This window comes from Mus pahari, assembly GCF_900095145.1.
Source record: "Mus pahari chromosome 3 unlocalized genomic scaffold, PAHARI_EIJ_v1.1 3_unlocalized, whole genome shotgun sequence".
NCBI classification, from domain to species: domain Eukaryota; kingdom Metazoa; phylum Chordata; class Mammalia; order Rodentia; family Muridae; genus Mus; species Mus pahari.
The window spans coordinates 221,492-243,867 of NW_018391600.1; the positions used below are offsets into that span (position 1 = coordinate 221,492).

Sequence of the window (22,376 nt, forward strand, 5' to 3'; positions counted from 1 at the left end):
ACTGGCATAGCTTCACAAGAGACAGCTATATCAGGGTCTAGGATCACTTTTAAACAGTAGAAAACAACAACAAAAAATTGAAATTTAACCATTTTCTTCTTCTAGTCTTAGCACTGGAATGGTGCTTTGTGAAATAAATTTACACATAAAAGCATTGTATCTATGCATGGCATTTTGGAACCTTATGGCATTGTTTCTTATTAGAAGGTTTGTCTGACAGACATTCGAAAGGTTTCCTAAGGCCGTTTTCTTTCTGTTTCAACGAGTAAAGTAGCATTGCTCTGGGTGAGTGACTCACTCTTTCTAGGTCATTTCATCCTACAAATGTCACAGAGGAAAAATAAAGCCTAAGTATTCACCTTCCGTTTCACTGGGTTATCATCAGCAGACTTTGCTATTGCTTGGTAACTTTGACTCAAGAGGAAATTGTTTTGCTCCAGAATCCTGAGTTCATTCACTAAAGAGGGGCAATCATAATTTATCTGTAGGTTTATTTATCTTAAAATTTCATTGTTCATCGAACATTAATAAATATTTTGCTTTGTTACTAATTTAAGCTTGCCTTAAAGTAAGTAAACCTTCCTTTAAAAACATTTATATTAACTCTCTGCAGTTACTATTTTACATAAATTTTTGATAACCCGGTTTGTCAAATGACAAAGCAAACGATATTCCTGCTGGAGAACACAGTTTTGGAGAGAAAGTTGATTGTTTTGTCTAAAAGGCTCCAAAGTGTTCACTTTGCCTCCAGTATTGCTAAAGTAAGTGTTATCATTTGACCCAGTAAGTATGTCTGTAGGAAATTATTTTAGGGAAAAATATATGATATAGTGTAGGAGATGTGGATTGGATTGTTATTTATAATATTAAAATTAAAATAGAGGACTTACTCTCTTACTCTCTCTGTCCTTTCTCTCCCTATTCCCCTCCCCCTATCGCCACATGTTCTTGACTGGCCTCTACCCCTTCCTTCTCTCTCTCTCTCTCTCTCTCTCTCTCTCTCTCTCTCTCTCTCTCTTTCCTCTTGAGCTCTCCCCCTCATGCCCTAAATAAACTATATTCAGGGGGAAGGGATGTCTCAGCATTGGCCCACAGAGGCATCCCCTTCCACCTCACCATACTGTGCCTCTACCAAACATATTCCTATTCCTGGTTCTTTCTTTTTATAAAATTTTAAAAAATAAAATAAAATTAATTAAAATAGAAGGTGATAAAAATGTAGTATCTCTTGTTGATTCAATACCTTTAGTAATTAAATGTTACAATGTAGAAAATACTGACTTGAAGACATGTTTATAATTTTTCAGTAGAGAAGAGTTTAATGTAATTTTAAGTAATTATTAATTAAACATTATAAGCAAATATTATAACATGATGTGGTTGCTGGAATTTGAACTTAGAACCTCTGGAAGAGCAGTTGGCGCTCTTAACCACTGAGCCATCTCTCCAGGACATAAGCAAATATTAATAACGGATATTTCTGCACACAAAGTTTTGATTGATTTCTCATCTTTTTGATATTTTGGTTTTCCTGTTTGTATAAGCAGCTACGATGTACTTTTGAAACTGGTAAACAAAAGTCAGTCAAATATAATAACAATATTACCTAGAAAGCTGTCGCAATTTTTTTTTCTCTGTTGCTTGACTCACTACACAGTTTTAGGAAGGGGACTAGTAGAATGATGGTGGTATTACAAAATTAAATTCTTAAAGTCCTGAGTTAAAAACGCAGGAGTGGTTATTGCATTTTTTGTTATAAGTATATTGAAAAATTGCCATCTTGTGTAAGAGACAGATTGAAGTATTTTTACACACTGATCCTTTATATGAACTGATATTTGTGCTATTGTCCATCCATATCATTAGGAAGCAGTGAGCATTTATTACAATAATTAGCATTTTATAAGAATGGTCAGTTTGTACACATTAGGTCTTTTTTTCTAGATGTTTTTGTAGTATACTATATTGTAGTACAACCAATTTATGCTTATCCCTGACTAACTAAAAAATAAATGAGTGGTTATTTTACTTGGCTTAGACAATTACTAGGGGTAACCCCCAATCTACTTTTCTAACTGCTGGCCTGGCCTCCCAGAGCTATGCCCTGATATTTGGTGACCTATGTTTCCAAAACCAACTATATTCCATTTACAATAGAAAGTTAATCACTTCTTCATCTTGGTTAGCTTGTAAAAATCACTTTGAACCATACCATGATGATTAAGACAAAGAGAAAAAAACCTTTATTTTGTACCATGGTTTTCATTTGTCACCCAAAGCTGTCTTGAAAGGTAATCTGAAAAAAACAAAACAAAACCAAAAACAACAATAACAACAACAACAAAAAAACCCAGTATGTGTTAGCATTAGCTCAATAGGAATGAAAACCTCAATCATGTACACAGTAAATGATACAGAAGACTCATAAGATTACATTTAAAAGTTAAGATAAACCAAAAGTAGGCTTAAATATTTATCATGAGACTATACCAGAAATAAAACTGAAGTATTAGAAAACCTGAAATTCAAGACATGCTCATCAGTGGAAGGAGAAGTATATGAGAAACAAGGGCATTTGTTCACCTGTTAACCAAAAATTAGTTTTTTCTTTTGTAAGAAACAATGAATTCTCTAAGTCATATATTTATAAAGTGACCATATTTTACAATGTGGTCTTTGTTTTTTCTGCATACATTTTACACAGCAGAGGTTTTACTCCATAAAGAAAAATACTGGTTTTCACTGAGTACTTTGATTACATTAATCAACTTTCTAGTGCTGTGACAAAATGCATGAGACAAGCAACTTAATCAGAGGGAAGATATGCTTTGTAGATGCTTCTGGTCCCTGCCCACGGCCCCATTGATCCTCTGGCATGTAGTGAGGGAGGACACCAGAGAACATGGCCATGAAAAGGAAAAGCTCTTCTCTCCCCTCCCTAGGGGGAGGGGCAGGAAGCCCAGAGAAAACAGATGGTGTAGAACAAGGTGTAGACCAGAAAGGTACCCCCTAATGCTCTGGTAGGTCTTCTTTCTTAAGTTTCCATACCTCCCTCACATTGCACCTTCAGACAGAATCTCTCATCAGAACTTAGACAAGACTGAGTATTTTAAGGAATCTTTGTGTTTTTTGTCATCTTACTGTGGCAGGTAGGATTGGTTTGTACATTTAAAATGTTAGTATATTGGGCCCCCTAAGTGTTTCCTGTAGTATAGGTGTCTGATTGCTGGAGGCCTGTTGATTTAAGTTCCAGCCTTGTGATCCGTATGATAGAGATAAGCATCTTCTGCAGGCTATATTCTGATCTCTGTGTAAGGCCACGATGTATGTGTACATGCACTTGCATGCACACACACGCACAGAATAAATAGTATATATTCTATGAAATGTAAAAAAATGTAAATAAAATAAAATACATTAATTTAGAGGATATCCTCTGAAACAAAATAAAATTATTTCCTATTTATTTTATTTAAAATGTTTTTTAGTCTGAGAATTTCTTACATGTGTATGATACATTTTAATCATATCCTACCTTTCCCCACCCTCCAACTCCTCCCAGACTCCATATCTCAATGAAATACCTTCTAACTTAATGTCCTATATTTAAAAAAATCTTTTTATTTCATATTGCATATGTGTATACGTGAGTGTGGGTCCATTCACTAGAGTGTGGGTAATCTATCCCTTTTACATAAAAGTAAAAGATAATTAATAATGAAAATAAACTTCCATTCAGAAAATTGTAATTTTAAGGGTTTCTTCATAGAAATGTACACTGTATTTTTCACTTTTTAACACGATAGAAGAGGAGTGTCATTTTAATTATTATGTATAGATCATTTTTACAGAAGGAAAATATTAAGGTAACAACTTTATATTTAGAGAAACTTTGAAAACAAAGATACAGGGATTCTGATTTCTAACCCCGACTCAATTTCTCTAAATTTTAGTTACCTCGTATGCTAAATGAGAGACCCCCTGGAAAGTGTAGAAAAATCATGAAAATGAAGTAAAATATTTGCTCTTTTAAGGATCCTCAACTTTTAATATTTGGAATATTGCAATGTTTGACAGATCAATAAATCAATTTCACCTGTTATTTGTGCTCTGCACCTTGCTAAGAGTCTGCATATTTATTACCTCCCTCAATTTAATCTATTGAATGCTCAGCCACTGGTATGACGATACCTCACCAAAGGCTATGTCCTTTAGAATTGCATTCCTTCCCTTGTTTAAAAAGAAAGTCCCCAGAAGGTTAGTGTGCCTGCCATGTAAAGGGCAGGAAGCCTTCACTAGACACTGAACACACTGATGAGCTGATGTTTGATTTCTTAGCCTAGAGAACTGGGTGATGTATATTTCTTCTATTTAACCATCATTCACCCTAATTTGTAGGATCAGGACTAAGGAACCAACTCAACTCTTTTGTTTTTTTCTTCAGCAATCTTTTGTCTATTCTTCATCACTTTTATGACATATTTGTCAGAAAACGCGTATGGATATACTGCTTTTCTATGATGATCATACTGCAATAATAATGCTATGAGTAATATATAAACAAATATTTTTTAACAAAGCTACAGAGACATAAATATAATTTTAAGGCATGTATGTATGTATGTGTGTGTGTTGTTTGTTCACATATGTGCCAATGTGTGTGGGTACCCATAAAGCCAAAGAGGGCAGTAGATTTCTGGGAACTTGAGCTGCTTGGCATTGATGCTTTGACTGAACTGAGGTGCTGAGTGGTGAAGTTCTGGAGGCTAAGAAATCTAAGAACAAGTCATGAGCAGGTTCAGTGTCTAGTGGAGGTTATTTTTTTCTCCTACTAAAACTTTATATGGCAGGCACAGGAACTTTCTGTAGACTTCTTTTTTTAATCAAGAGAAAGAAATGCAATTTAAAAAAATACAGCATTCAAATTCATCATATATCAAGTCCTCTAGAAGCACAGTGATGACCTTAACCATTGACCTCTATTGCAAGCCCCCAGAATTCTTATAGTTTAATTAGTTAGTGTTATATCAATACTATTATATGGATCTAAAAATGAACAATGAATAAATAACTTTTTGGCTTAATAATATTTTATCATTAGATAATATATTAACAAGTATGTCTACCAGTTTTGAATATTATTGCAAGAATCAAGTTTGTTGGCAGGAAAGCATTGTGGAAATTTTCATAATGTATTCATTAATATCTTCAAGAGAATGATAAAATGTTCATAATTATGCTTATTTCCTGTGTATTCATTTAATGGCTCTATTCAACATATACATATTAGGGAAATAACAGGGAATTTAAACCAAATATCCCTCCTCAAGTTTTCCAGTTAAATATTTTCTGGCTTTTATTAGTTTTGTTTGGAATTTTTTCTTCTTTTATTTATTCTTCTCTCATATATTACATCCCAACTTTAGTTTTGTCTCCCTCCCATCACCCTCTGTGTCTGTCTCTCTCTTCCCCTCCCCCGTTCAGATTCATCCCTCCCACTTCATCTTCTCTCAGATAAGAGCAGCCTTCCTTGGAACATCAACTAAATAAGGCATAACAAACTACAGTAAGACCAGGAAGTTATTCTCACATCTAGGCTGGCTGAGGCAATCCAGTCAGAGGCAAAAGGTCAAAGACAACCCTTGCTCCCACTCTTAGGAGTCCCACAAGAACACAGAGCTACACAACTATAATGTACGTAGAGGACCTAGGTCAGATGCACACAGGCTCCCTGATCTCTGCGAACCCTCTTGAATCCTGGTCAGTTGATTCTTTGGGTAGTGATCTTGAAGTTTTCTTGATCTCTCTGGCTCCTCCACTCCTTTCTCTCCTCTACAGGGTTCCCTGGGCTCTGCCTAATAATCAACTGTGGGACTCTGGGTCTGCTCCCATCTGTTGCTGGATTAAGTCTCTCTCATGACGGTTTTGTTAGGCTCTAGTACCAGCCCACCTTGCAGGCAGTGTAAGTGGATATTAGCTACAAAGTAAAGAAATGATCATGCTACTATCAGCTGACCAGGAGAAGCTAAGTAACAGGAAAGCTGAAGTGGGGACACAAGGAGCTTCCTGGGACAGGGAAGTAGAATACATTTTGTGAGTGGACTGGGACAGGTGCGGATGGGAACGGGAGGGATCAAGTGGAGTGATTGGGGGTGGAGAATTCTAGGAGAGACAACTGGAATTAGGGGACACTTTGGGAGTGAGATAGAAACCTAATGTAATGGGAACTCCCTGGAATCTAGGGTAACCAAGAAAAGACTTCTAGTAATGGGGGAGATAGAGCCTGAACGGGCCACCCTCTGTAATCAGACAAGACCTGAATGGAGGGACTGGGACACCAATCCAGCCACAAAACCTCTGACCTCCAGTTTTCTTCTGGTTTTGTGGGGTTTTGTTTGTTTGTTTTATTTTTTTTAATTATTCACTTTACATCCCATTCACTGCCCCCCTCAGGGCCACCCCCTCCCACAATCCTTCCCCCATCCCTCTCTCCTTCTCCTCTGATTGGGTGTGGTCCCCTGGATATACCCCAGACCCTGGCACTTCATGTCTCTGTGAGGTTAAGTGCTTCCTTTCCCACGGAGGCCAGACAAGACAGCCCAGCTAGAAGAACATACAAGCAACAGCTTTAGGGATAGTCCCCACACCAGTTGTTCAGGACCCACATCATGGTCAAGCTGCACATCTGCTACATATGAACGAGGAGGCCTAAGTCCGGCCCCGTGTATGTTCTTTGGTTGGTGGTTCAGACTCAGAGAGCTCCAAGGGTCCAGGTTAGTTGACTCTATTGATCTTCACAAGGAGTTCCTACTCCCTTCTGGGCCTGCAATCCTTCCTCCATCAGAATCCCCAAGCTCCATCCACTGTTTGACTGTGGGTATCTTTATCTGTCTGAGTCAACTGCTGGGTGGAACCTCTCAGAGGACAACATGCTCCCGTGTGCAAGCATAACAGAGTATCATTAATAGTATTAGGGACTGGTGCTTGCCCATGGAATGGGTCTCAAGATGGACCAGTTATTGGTTGGCCATTCCCTCAGTCTCTGCTCCCTCCCCTGTGCCTTCATTACTTGTAGAGAGAATAAATTTTCATTGAAAGTTTTGTGAGTCGGTTGGTGTCTCTATTGTTCTACTGGGGTTTCTGCCTGGCTACCGGAGGTGGCCTCTTCAGGTTCCACTTACCCAATGTAGTGCATCACAGCTAAGGTCATCCCCATTGATTCTTGGGCACCTCTCTAATCCCAGTTCTCTGTCTCATCCTGGAGATGCCTCCCACCTCCTCACCACCCCTCCAGATTTCCATTCATTCTCATGGTCATCTAGTCACCTCTCCTGTTTGTCCCACACCTGATCCTGAATTCCCCATTTATCTACCCAGCCCTCCTCCCTCCTAGTTCCCTCACTCCATCTGCCTCTTACAATTATTTTATTCCCCCTTCTAAGTGAGATCCAAGCTTCCTTGCTTGGGCATTCCTTCTTGTTTAGCTTCTTTGGGTCTGTGGAGTGTAACTTGGTACCTGTATTTTATGGCTAATATCCACTTATAAATGAGTGCATGCCATGCACGTCCTTTGGGGACTGAGTTCCCTCACTCGGAATGCTTTCGTTGTTTGTTCACATTCACCTTCACTCTCCCAACTCACTCCTCCCCCTCCTCCCCCTCCTCCTCCCAGATTCACCTCCTTTTTTTTTTTTTTAACCCAAGCTAATTAAAAACAAAGCAAAACAAAATCAGCTCTAGCTTGTGTTGCCATATACTCTTGAATGTACCATTTAATATATTAAAATAATGAAACATATATAAATGAAAATAGCACCCCCCCAGAGAATAATGTGGTGAAAGTATACTGGTTATAAGATGAGATATACAATAACATAGGAGATTAAAAATACAATTGACATTTGCCTTTCCTTCCTTTTTCCATTTATTTATTTATTTATTTATTTATTTATTTATTTATTTATTTTACATTCCAATATCAGTCCCCCTTTCCTCCCAGTCCCCTCTTACACAGCTCCTCCCCACCCCCATTCCTCTTCTCCTCTGAGAAGGGAGATGCTCTCCTTGCGTATCACTCCACCCTTGCACATCAAATCTCTACAGGACTGGATGCATCCTCTCCCATGGAGACAAGACAAGACAGGCCCAGTAAGGGATCCACAGGCAGGCATCAGATTCAGGGACAGCCCTCTGCTCCAGTTGTTGGGCAACCCACATGAAGACCAAGCTACACATCTCCTCCATGCATATGGGGGCAGGACGTCTAGGCCCAGCCCATGCTTACTCTTTGGTTGGTGGTTCAGTCTCTGCAAGTCCCCAGGGGACTGGGTTAGTTGACTCTGTTGGTCTTCCTGTGGAGTTTCTTTCCTTTTTAGGTCCTTCAATCCTTCCCCAGCTTTTCCACAAGACTCCACCTAATGCTTGGCTGTGGGTCTTGTGTTCATTGGCTGCTTGGGGGAAGCCTGTCAGAGGACGGTTGTGCTAGGCTCCTGGCTGCTGGCATAACAGAGCATCATTAGTAGTGCCAGGAATTGGTTCTTGCCCATGGGATAGGTCTCAACTTGGGTCAGTTTCTCCATCTCTGTGTATAGGTGGTGGATGGAAGGAAGGAACTGGGGATCAAGTGTAGGGATATCAGGCAAGAGAGAAGGAATAGGTTGTAGCCATGGGCGAGCATCTCCCATTTCTCATACCAGTTTCTCAATTCTAACTGTATTAACCAAGCCATATATCTAATATCACTTTGTTTAGGCCTTAATTATGTAATGATAAAGTTAAATAACATTGTACTGACTTCTCTCTTTTCATCTAGTTTTATTTATTTAATTATTTGTCCATAGTGGAACTAGGACAATGAAAAATGTAGACGAATTTCATTCTGCTAAGGCCAAAGGTCAAATTCTTTCCAGATCTACCAAGGTTTCTCATGCTGGCACCTTAACTTTGCACTTTCCATTGTAAAACATTTTGTATTTATTGTTTCTCAATTCTGACTTCTTAGAATTATCTAGCCTTTAGTAGTACTTTACTGGGGAGACCCTTTCTGATCCCCGGATGGATCAGAAAGGAGGATGTCCTACCTTTGCTCTGATCACTCTTTAATTCTGCCATCAAAACAAGACCATTTAACACCTCCATTTGTTTTATTCAATGATCACGATGTCTGTGGAGTCAACGTTTTGTGGTGTTCAAGTTCTGTGATACATATTTAATATCTGATCAGACAAATGCTCACTATTTTTCTACCTGTGAAGAATGGGCACGCAAGGCATGGCTTTATGGCATGGCTTTAGTGATAATAAGTTAAAAAGATGAATATACATTTGAGGATAAGTACTACCTGAATGAACTGCCCTTGTGCACCTATGATGTTTTTCCTTAGGTGCACAGTCAAACTATTGGTTCTTTGTCTAAATTTTTTTCTGCTGAAAACAGTAATTTCCTAAGAGTATGGATTAGAACACTAAGAACCTATTTTTTTTGGTGGGGGGATGAGTGGAAAGATGAGTTCAGAATCTTTAATCAACTCATGATAACAATAGCAACAATATCCAAAATCAGTGGATTTTGTTTCTTTTAAAAGAAAAGTGGACTTGTTTCTTTTAAAATTACTTTTAAAAAATGTATTTCTTTCCTTTAATTGATGATAGATTTTTTCCCTCACATCATATATTCTGATTACATTTCTCCCTCACTCTATTTTTCCAGTTCCTCCCCATATCCCCTCCCCTCCAGATCCAGTTGTTTTCTGTCTCTCATTAGAAATCAGACTTTTAAGGGATAATAATAAATAATGTTCAAAACAAAAGGAAACACATGAGAATTGGACAGAACAAACAGAAGGAAAAGCCCAAGAGCAGGCACAAGAATCAGAGACCTACCTATCCCAATAATTGGGAGTTTTATAAAATCACTGAATTAGAAACTGTATATGCAAAGGACCTGGTGTAGACTGGTACAGGCCTGGGTGTGCTTCCTTAGTTTTTTCGAATTCACATGAGTTTTCTTTGATCCAGTTGGCTTAGAGATCCTTGTTTTCATGGTGTCCTTCATCCCTTCTTCTCCTCTTTTTGCCTCTTTCTCAGTAGCCTGGGCCAGAGAAGAGAGATTTGATAGAAACATACCATTTAGGGTTGAGTGTCTCAGAGTCTCTCACTCCTTGCATAATGTCTGGTTATGGGTCACTGCGTGAATCTCCATTGTATTTATTTTGTGTATTTGGAGAGAGCATGGCATGGCATGAATGGGAAGGTCAGAGGACACGTTGCTGGGGTTCTCTCCTTCCACCTATGGCCTCTTCAGATCAAACGCTGCTTTGTAGTATTGGCAGCAACACTGAACTGTCTCACCTCCACAGATTTCGTTTTCTTAAATGGTGGTTTAAATGTATTTGTTTTGACAATTTCACAAATGTGTGCAATATATCTTGACCATGTCCACCTCTGCTTCTTCAGATCTCACCCCAATAGATTTCCTGCTTATCTTTATGCCTCTTGACCCTCTGCCTCCATGGCAAATTTATTAAGACTTACTGTGACTTCTCTTTCTCTATCTCTCTTTTCTCTCCCTCGCTTTCTTTCTCTCTACTCCATATTATAATCACACACACACACACACACACACACACATCCTATCACATAAGAGTAGGACAAGGAAAGTTTACATATTTATTGTCAGTTTACATTTTTCTAAAGCACATTTGTGCATTATTTTAGCTATTATGAAATTTCAGTTTAATTTACAGGTATATAAATAAATGTTGTAGCATCATTGATTCTTCCTGTACTGAATGTGTAGGCTATCTTAAGGTAAGATCCTATACTTTGCACCCTAATTTGCTTAATTTGATGTTGGTCTTATTCTCTGTGTTTTTTCTTTATCTCTGCATACTGTTACAGCTCATGATGAAGAAAAAAAATCTCACAAGTGTAATCCAGAGCCTTTTATTTCTGGGCTCCTGTACCAGTTGCAAGGTTTTCTAAGCTGCTGTGCAGTAGTGAACAAGGGCATTTCTAGTGCATTGATGAGGAGAGTACAATGGTGTTTCATGCTGTTAATGCAATACCTTTTACTTAGTCTTCTTTTCTAAACAACCATCTAGTCTTAGGACTTGATGATCATTTATTAACTTCCGTATATTTAACTCTTTATAAGAAGAATTAAATAAAATCATAGGAGATAATTTTAATTTGATAATTTTAATTTTTAATTATGTTGTTCTGAGGTATAAATAATAAAGATTCCTGGAAATAAATGTAAATAACATGTACATGCTTATACTGATCAAAATTATCTATTATTTCATGAATGAAACTCCTCATTTTTAGATCTTTCTACATCTGATGATTTGGCAAGAAGTTTTCTCGAAAAGGGAGTACAAATTTATCTACCAAATCATTATGCCACAGATTAGTTTTATATGGAGAATAAAAAGACTGTTAAGATGTGACATTTTAACACAATATTTTCAACATGCATATTGGATGCTTAATTAATAGAGCGTTGTTTATTTTAAAAAGTACTGGTAAGAAATGAAACACTCATAGGTTATGAATCTGTGTAGCAGCAGCAGTGGGAACCTGAAGTCTGTGTCTGACTCTGGATGGTGCAGAACGGCTCCAAGCAGTAAGCTGGCTGTTTCAGACAGCATTAACAGCATCAGCAGACACCACTGTGTCAGCATCTCTTAGTATGCAGCGTTGGTAACTGCACAGAGGGGATGATGAACGGTGCACGAGATCCGATATTTTGATGATGAATAAATAGATCCTGATGAACAGATCTACTATCTGATCTTTTCTTCACCAGCCCTGTAGATGCTGAGAAACAGAGGTGGCTGAGTTTATTTATTTACTTATTTTTCTGTAAGACAGGAAGTGTGTGATCTTTTAGGGATTTCTGGAAATAGAAAGGTCATGCAGCCTGGAACCTGTGAGCATTTCCAATCTCTAAGTCAAGAGGTATGCACTTGTGAACTGTGATACTATTGGTATGCAAGGTGGTTGCTTGGTCTAGATCATAGTCCTTTGGAATATGTTAACATACTTACTTATTAACTCGTTTTCATTTGGATATTTGAACAGGTGATAATTATGATAATGGGTAAAATATGAATTAAGAAGGGTTTGCATGTATGTATGAGTGTGTTTTTACTTTAGTCTTTTTTTGGGGGACAGAGAAGGGGAATAAAGGAAGATATACTTTGTGTGATTAGAAACGTTTATGACTCTTTAAATTTTTTTCTAGATTATCCTGATTAGATCCAGATTTACTTGAAATGATAAAAATAACATGAATAAAGTGAAATGAAAATAACACTTGCTCATCATCTGCCTATAGATATCTATTGCAATATGGTTGTTATCTGAGATTTAATCACAGTAATCAGTGTTAGAACTGTGCTGAACCACACAGCAATGGAAGTTTGGTGAGTGGAAGCACACTTGTACAGGGTATAAGCTAAATCATGAAATCTATATTTTATTCTAGGACATCTTTTAAAGCCGTTTTAAAATAATTTCTCAGATCCTGTGATGTTCTTGGAGCTTTTAACATACATTTCTGCTAAGGCATTAACCACATCTGAAAGCTGATTGCGAATTTGTTTTACATAAAGGAAGCTTGTGGCTTCTAAGTGTCTTGAAGATTTTTTTTTAACCCAGAGAGATTTGACATTTGCTTACTTTCATTTTTAAGCTGAAAGATTTTACTCCATTAAACTATAAATTGTAGAAAGTCCTTAAAACATTGGATTTATATATTTGCTTTGTATTGAAACTCTATTTGTTTTAAACTCTCCCTCCCTCCCTCCCCCCCCCCCCNCTCTCTGCATATACATGAAACCTCTCAAGTTTGAATTCATCTAACTTTTCTTTAGGGTAGGCTTTCCTCAGACTTGTGTTCTCAACACAACAGAATTATGTGGTTAACCTTCAGATTTTTAAAAAAGAACTGTATTTTATTTATTTTTAATGATACATACTTCTGAGTGAGTTGTAGAGAACTATCAAATCTGTTAAGTTTATTATCAAAAGAAGATGAATGTTAAAATATTTTTCAAGAGGACAGGGTTGACTTTCCATATCTGTGGCATGACTATGACAACTTCTCATAAGGGTGAAAAATGTGGTATTACAAATGAATACATTGGACAAAGCCTAAAACAATGAATAAATACAGTTAGGGCCTGTTTCTCTTTTTTAATTAAAAACACATTGAAAACATTCTTCCTACTGATATTGGATATAATTTATATGTTATTTTGGCTACTTAGCAGCTTACATTCTTATTAGTTGGGAAGAATGCCATATTCTTAAGCCTGATTAATTTTGGAAGATTTGAATATACCTTTTAGTTGCTACAAAACCTGTTTAATCTGTTAGAATTGATTTCCAGTATTTGCATGTATTGGTCACTAGGAGTACATTCTGTTTCTTGGCATAGCTTCAGGATTCCTCTAGGCCTTGGTTTCACAGAATTTTGCTATATTTTTACTGTATTTTGGGCCTTTTAGAAGAACCAAGCCATAAAGTCTTTGATTATGTTCTTTAGTAACACTTAAATATCATTATTTTTACTATATGAAAATAGTCTTAGAAACATTATTACTGCTGCAAATCAGAAAAATGTCTCTGCTACTCTTTCAAAATATATTGCACCGAAAAGTAAAAACCAGTCAGAGTGCTGCCGACATTTAAGTGGAATACCAACAATTCTTCCTGTTTAGCAAGAGGTTTTTGAAATTTGAACAGCAAAGTTCATTGCTAATCTTCTTAGGAGCAAGAGGGCATCTTTTTACAATATCTGCACTATTTTACAATACGTATCATACATCATAAAATTTTCTAAAGATAAGTTGTTCATAAATAAGCGTGTAGAAAGCTGATTGATTATCTGTAGGATATTTTATTTAACAGAAAGAAAAGCCTGTTATTGAAGTCAAGGCATAGAATGAAAAAAATGCATAAACCTTAATGTAGATATTTTGCGATGACACTTTAAAAGTGGTTTGATTCAACTCAGTGTGAGTTACATATTATTTTTCTTTTCTCCCATATACATTTCATAATATTAGAGAAATCAGAGGTAGACTAAGAGATAGATTAATAACTGTTCAAAGTGCAATTTTATTGGTAGACAAGAAGATTGAGGATTCAAGGCCAGAAAGACCCTGTATCAAAAAATAGTTCTGAATTTATAAGCTAACTTAAACTGGCTTTAAGGTGTGTTCGTCCTAGTCCTTTGCAGGCAGCTAAGGCAGAAACCCAGAGACTCATGTTTCTATAGGGATATGACTGTAATTTCAGGTATAGTATGAGTAATTCAATGGCTATGTGTAGTACAGAAGGGAGTTGTTAATCTTGAGGTTACACATTTGAAGTAAGGAGCAGCAGCTATGGGAGAGTATAACTGTAACTGGACAATCGGAACTCGACCTGGAACAATAAATATCTGAGTGCACACATCAGATTGAAAATCCCAAGAGTTTTAAATTTTTGAGACTGGGTCTCCCTGTATAGAATTAGCTCACCTGCCTGAAAATATGGATATCTGATAAAAAAAAAAAAAAACAACAAAACACTGGAGAACTGGTCACCTTAGCCTCCGAGGAAAGGGACTGAGAGAAACAATCACGGAAGCAGGTGTTTGCTTCTGACTGATGGACAGTAGGTGTTACTCTGTTCTGTTTTACATCAACAGGCTTGCTGAAAATAGCAGAGAGGTGGGTAGAACATAGAACAGATGCAAATCCTCTATTTTCTACTCCTAAACTGGGCAGTTTGCCCAGTAGTGCCTCCAAAGTGCTTGATATCTTGTATTAAAACCTTCAATTAAAGCAATACAGGCTGAGTTACAAATTGATTCTGGTTTGTAATAGCTGAGCTAATGTAAGAGGCTGTATATACTGTGGTTAAATATCTAATTGGCCATAGTCTTTTGGTTCAAACTCAGATATATTATAAGCCAGCTGTATGATCAGTAATCTTTTTTTATTCATAACCAAGGGAAGGCGATCCTCAAAGTATTGAGAATGTTAAATGAGTTTATGTACAGAAAGTAGTTGTAACAGTTTGTGGCATGTAGTATGCAAATTAGTAATACTCTTTGGTGTTTGGTAAGTTGATTTTGTTTACTAGTATTACTAGCATATATTTATTGTACATGATAATGGGTTTGAATATGGCACTTTAATGCATGTATAACATGGATGGGATTAGTTTAGATGTTTGTTAATTGATGAATTGATGAGCAAACTATGGTGTATCTATAAACAGTGTTGATTTACTCAGCCATAAAGAACAAAATCAGGTCATTTGACTGAAAATGGATGGAGCTAGAGATAATCATGTTATGAGAAATAAGCCAGACTGAGGGATAATTATTGAATGTTTTCTCTTATGAATCTCTATTTAAGTAAGTATGTGTAGGTGTGGATGTGGAGGAAGGAGAGTGGTCTACGGAGAGGAGATGCAGAGTAACAGTCAGGAAGCAGAAAGAATGATATACTTGAGCAGTGCACACTATCCCAGCTCAGCTTTAGCTGACTGGAGGAAATGAAGTCATCCATCACAGGAGAGATTTCTGAGAACCATAGAGCGTAGCGAATAGAACCACAGACTCTTGACCATTACATTAGGATTTTCAAACTAAGAACAGATCATTTTCTCCTGATCTCATTTCTGAGGAAAAATGAAGTAAAGAACAGAAGAGCAGCTCCTGTGTTTTGAAGTCATTTTTTAAGAACTCTAGCTCTTTCGAGACTCTGGGAATGAAAATTAAATTCCTGAGTAGATTTAGTAGTTAGTTGACCCAGTAGGGGGTAGAAACAAAATGAAGGATTTTAATAAAATTCTTTATCAAAATTGCACATGAGAGCATTACTCAGTCTCCCCACAAGTACTCAGAAGTTCCAGGGTTTATATTCTAAAAGACCTCCTGCTTGTCCCCAGTGTAGCTCTGTTTTATTGGCAGGTAATCTGATTTAGCCTTGGCTTTGTTTTTGACATTTACTAACCAAGGGCAATGTAGTGAGATCATTTAGTACAGTGAATACTCATGTCACTGTGGCAAATATTTGGATAAAAAGAACTTTGCTTTAGAGAAATTTGATATAATAATTATTATTTTAACCGTGGGAGCCACTAGCTATTTTAGCTTGGCTTTTTATATGCTGAGAAAAGCATAATAATATATGCTTATGTATTATATATTAATCTTATATATTAATATTACCTTTAAGGTAATATTACCCCACATATCAGAGGTTTTCAGTTTGTCCAAGAATAACAAGAAAGATAAATAAAAATCCTTTATCAATTAATTTGTGCATCACACTTTGGATGAAACTTTGGTATTAGCCCTAAGAAAATATCTTCGGTATTGAAAATTAAAATTTAACACTCTTTTAAATATGGCTTCTATACCAAGTATGTCAGAAGTAAAAGTTTTGTGGGGTTGCAGGGATGGCACAGTTGGTAAGCTACCTGCCTTACCCTCACGAGAATCCAAATCTGGTCTACAGAACCCACAGAAAAAGTCAAATCTGCTTGCAATCTTAGTGTGAAAATGAAACCAGAGACACGTGAGCCTTTAACTTTATTTGTAAAACAATAGTGAACATATAATCAAAGACCTTTAAAACCAATTCCTTAGAGTTGTTCCTCTTCCTGTGATTTATTACTGTGTGGGGAAGAGACAAGGTAAGGACTAGACATGATAGAAGTCTAGCACACTTCTAGTACTTCCTTTAGGGTTAGAGACTTATTTCTGGAAGAAAGCTTTGCTTTGAGTAGCTACCCAGACTTTTGCATGAATTACAGATAATTACACATAATGGGTGAAAACTCACTAACTCTAACAATTTTACTCTAACGTTTACTATGTATTATTTTTTACTTTAATTATAAAATATGTATTTACTATATAAATTTACTATAATTGCTATTCAAAGTTCAAATATTGTTTTCTTTCTTAAGAAGCAGGTAAAGGACATTTAGAGATCTAAGAACCCTTTAACTCAAATCTTTAAAACTATTATAGGCACATTGGTAAGAGGCACATTGGTGAGATAGGCACATTGGTAAGAAAACAAGTTTAAGAAATGGATATTTCATTAAACTCCTGCTTTTAAAAAGAGTGCAGTAGGATCCAGTGAAGTGTGTTGCAAAGTGTGCTGCATATAGTTATGTACACTGTTATTCAATTTATCCATCCTTTATCCCCACCTTCAGTTAACGGTTACGTGAGTATACTGGGATCTCTGCACCCGTTAGTGGAAGGTAGCACAACCACGGAAGCTAACCTTTGAGTTCCTGGGCCTGAACTTGATTACTCCTCATGTTTTCATCCTCCTGACTGTTTGCTTTTATCTTTAAAAAAGTTATTCAATGCCCTTTCCCCCAGTAATAGCTCTCTTAAATTGCAGTACTGCTATGGAGACTTCTAATGTGTTGTTGAGGGTCAAATGACTTACTCCTTGAAACACTGTTCAAACTGACCAAGGTGCTCAATAAGTGCTTAGGTTAATTAACATTCATTATAATTATTATTCCTACTGAATTTGGTAAAGTTGTGATATACATTCATATATTTATTTAAAGTCAATTTAAATCATCATCTCACAAATTCTACTTTCTGTATATAGTAGGATACAAGAGGAATCAAGTAGTTTAACAGAGATTAAAATTGCCTTTATCCAGAAAGCCTAGCTCTAAGGCTATAGCTGTCAGTCACTTTTGCAGGTTACATTCATCAAATGTATAGGGTGGCATAGGCTAAGGTAATCTGCAATGGTCATGGAAGACTCCATGAAAGCAGTGTCACAGTATGCCTTAGCTTTCATAATATTCCTTTTTTTTTTTCTGATTTCCTTTGCACTAGAAATAATACATATAAAACCATCAGCTCTGGTATTGTAATAGCTGCTCTGTAAGTCATGAGTGTTGCTTACCATTACAGACTTTCTGCTTGATAAAGCCTACCTAGGGCAATCTATTGTTAGAAAAACACAAACTAAACCTGAACACATGTAGCAGACTGGGAAAGTTGATTAGCTCCAGATTCTCCAGAATACCCATGTGCTTAGAAATATACTGAGATTATATATGCATTGTATTCTATAGCAAAGTGCACAAAGGTTATTAATATTACAGTAATTGATAGTTAATATTACTGCAATTGTATACCACAGTGAGAAGAGTCAGAGAACTAAGGAACTCAGAATGCAGGCTTAGAATCCTTTAGTGGTTTGATTTGGATAATGATCAGAAAACCAGGCTTTTTAGTTCTAGTTCTCTTGTGGGCTTGAATGTATTTTAACCTCATGTAAGTTACTGTAAATTGTTTGTATTAATGAATTTTCATCCATTAGGTATTATCATTTGTGATACATGAAAAAATTAATCTGTCAAATTAAAAGAAGCATGGATTTTCTACCTTGAAGTCACTGATAACTCTAATCTTTTGCATAAATTATGCCCTCTATCTGGAATTTCATTATTCATCCTGATTATAGTTTTATTATAAATTAGTGGGATTAGTATGTTTTTTGTTTGTTTGTTTGGTTGGTTGGTTGGTTGGTTGGTTTGATTTTTTGAGACAGGGTTTCTCTGTGTAGTCCTAGCTGTCCTGGAACTCACTCTGTAGACCAGGTTGGCCTCGAACTCAGAAATCTGCCTGCCATTGCCTCCCAAGTGTTGGGATTAAAGGCATGCGCCACCACTGCCTGGTGATTAGTACGTTTTAATACACCATTATGTTTAGCCAGCTTCTGGTATAACACTTACATGCTTGCCATTTTAAAAAATACACACATATCTTCTTCCTTCAAGTATGTAATCTTTGATGTCAATTATGTCTTTTTTATTAGATATTTTCTTTATTTACATTTCAAATACTATCCCGAAAGTTCCCTATACCCCCCCCCCCGCCCCTGCTCCCCTACCCACTCACTCCCACTTCTTGGCCCTGGCATTCCCCTGTGCTGGGTCATATAAAGTTTGCAAGACCAAGGGGCCTCTCTTCCCATTGATGGTTGACTAGGCCATCTTCTGCTACATATGCAGCTAGAGACACGAGCTCTGGGGGTACTGGTTAGTTCATATTATTGTTCCACCTATAGGGTTGCAGCCCTGTCTTTTAATTCAGCAAGATTTTTACATGTATTAAGTGATTAGTAATAAAAACTAGTGGTAAATGAATTATGATTCATTAATTTAAGCACTCTAAAAAAATAGAGTAGGACAATCAAAAGAAAAAATTTTCCAAGATTGATGAAATGTTTATGATCTGGAGAGTAGAAAAATTACAGTGAATAATAATATAATAATTACAGTAAATAATAATAGTAACAGAATAACTTATTGGGTAATAACTGGTTAATGTGTTTCTCTAAAAACACATTAAGCATAAACTAGTGCCAGATACTCTGCTATGCCTTTTTTCAAAAACTACTAATAAAAGATGAGTTTTTAAAATAATCCTCACTCAGGATGACATTTTTTTGTTCCATCCATTGCCTGCAAAACTCATGATGTCTTTGTTCTTAATAGCTGAGTAGTATTCCATTGTGTAAATAAACCACATTCTCTGTATCCATTCTTCTGTTGTGGGGCATCTGGATTGTTTCTAGCTTCTGGCTATCACAAACAAAGCTGTTGTGAACATAGTAGAACATGTACCCCTGTGGCATGGTGGTCTTCTTTTGGGTATATACCCAAGAGTGGTATAGCTGGGTCTTCAGGTAGATCTATTTCCAATTTTCTGAGGAACCATCAGACTGATTTCGAGAGTGGTTGTACCTGCTTGCAATCCCACCAGCAATGGAGGAGTGTTCCTCTTTCTCCACATCCTAGCCAGCATCTGCTTTCACCTGAGTTTTGGATCTTAGTCATTCTGACTGGTGTGAGGTGGAATCTCAGGGTTGTTTTGATTTGTATTTCCCTGATGACTAAGGACTTTAAACATTTCTTTAAGTGCTTCTCAGCTGTTGGTGATTCCTCTGTTGTGAATTTTCTGCTTAGTTCTAAATCCCATTTTTTGATTGGGTTGTTTGGTTTTTGGAGGTTAGCTTCTGGAGTTCTTTATATATTGTGGATATTAGCCCTCTGCTTCTTCTCATTGAAACATTTTAAATATTTGAAATATTTTAATAAAGAATATCTCAATATCATATGAATACCTTATTTTCATTTCTCTCTAATAATCTCCTTATTCATAGTGTATATTCCTTTGTTGATATTTCCTGGATATACCAGTAAGACACCAGGCATTGGGGTAAAAACATGTCTCTTTATTATAGATTTTGCACATCTAAAACACACATAAGTTGATCTTAGGTGGAATACATCTATAATCTTTTATTTTAAGAGCAAGTATATTTGTATGAATTAGATGCCTCACTGCAATTACAAAGCATTTATACGTGTAAATAAGTTGATTCTTCTCATGAACACGATAACATTTAAAGTTTACTCGAATCAAAATGAAATAGTGCTCAGTATACTTGCCCCATATATGGACCTAGCTGTGTTGTGTCCATGCTGCCTTGGCACCACTCTTCATTGTATGGAACCAGTTCATCAGACAATACCTACTCCACTACCAATCTAGGACCTCATTTTCTGAAAACATTTCTAAGGAATTAGTAAACAAATCAGAAAAGTCCATTGGGAATATGCTCTGTTGCTATTGTCTCTTCCTACAGGGTTTTAGCTGGCTTTAATACTTTATCAAAGGGAAATAGTAGATATTTTGATGCTTTTCTATTAGGTCCCATTATCTTAGCCATCTCAAATTAAAGTTCATAGAAGTATTCTGATGATCTATTTAAAAAGGATAATAAGATCAGTGATGATATAATTCTCAAAGTACATTTAAATATTTTTGCCTTTCAACTTAAATTAATCCATACAACATAAAATTCTAAGTGCTAATGAGTTACTATATAATATGTGACACACATAGATTGGGTGTTTCATCTGCAGCTCATTTCATATCACTCCCTTGGTTAAGCTGGAAAATGAGACAAACTGTCACCCAGTCCCCAAGACTGTATAGTAGGAGCTTTTTCACTTGACAGTCCCTTCTTTCAGAATATCTCTGACACATGCACCAACTCTCCTTATCTTCCTTCTAGGCCAGAAAAAATAGAGTCACTGTTTTAATGTTTCTCCTTAGACATTTGGACTTGTTAGACATTCCAGACTTAACTTGCAACTACTTTATTTAGATACATCAAATAAGAATTTAGTAGACTGTCCCTCTGAACCCTTCTAGAACATGTTGATCAAATAGTATGCATCCTAGATCTCTCTGAATCAGGCCACTTTTGTTACTGCTTTGATTTTGTTTTCCTTATACTAAATGTACCTGCTTGGTCTTTGACAATTAAGTTCTGTCATGTGTGTCCCACATCCAGTTGCCCTCACAGCCTTTAAGATTTCCAGCCCAGGGATAACAATATGTTATTGGACTCAGTTCAAGATTGGTTTTTCAATGAAAGAAAGTTGTTACAAATATTTGATATTTCAAAGTTGTTGGGAAAAGTTCTTTTGCAATGCACTCGCTGTTTTTTAAAGATTTTTTCCATTTTAAATATTCATGTACTGGAATTGACTTAGAATTAATCTCAGAAGTTTTGTTCTTTTGAATGTTTCTCCTATTATGTTCAGTGTTAATTTAAATCTATTTTTGTATATATTCTTGTGCAGATAAAAGTTGGAAATAGTTTCACTATATTCAGTATTTTGTAATCTTTTTCATCCTATGTGATCAAATTGATTATATTAAATACTTTATCCATTATTTTGCTGAATACCAAATTATTTAGTATGTTTTGAGCATGTGTACAATGTTCATTTGTGTAATATCTAGCCAGTCATTTCAAACTGGAAAATATATATGAAACCTAAATAGAGACTTAATCACATCAAAATAATTTATAATCTTGTTCAATAATCTGTCTCACACTGCAGCAATGTAATTATAGAGTTTCATTTATCTAATAATTGCCCACTAATTGCTTTCAAGGGACTAGATCAATTTTTAATGGAAGTGGAATTAATTCACCCTGTCATAACATGTGTGGTGTCAATACTAATGATTTTCATAGTTTTCTTGTGTTCTTAACAATGTGATCCTGTTAATAGGAGTTCTTTATCAGGGATTAAAATGACTGTTACTAAATTCACAAGATTTGTTTTAATCTTTCCATCTCCCTAACAAATAATGCCAATAGGAATGTATGAGTTTGGCAATGGTAAATCAAAGAACTTACTGCTCTGACTATATGACCAAATTTATTTTTGATTATTTTCTATCCAACAATTGCTAATCTGGCAGACTAAGTCTCCAAATAGTGGATAATGTTTTGAAAT

General features: G+C 36.2%; 1 protein-coding gene across 1 annotated transcript in view; it reads left to right on the plus strand.

Moving 5' to 3' along the window:
* The window catches only part of LOC110314593 (sodium-driven chloride bicarbonate exchanger-like), a gene marked incomplete at its 3' end in the record, with an annotated part of 143,464 nt that overhangs the window by 92,400 nt on the left and 28,688 nt on the right, over nucleotides 1-22,376 (plus strand). The gene's annotated exons all lie outside the window — the stretch shown is intronic.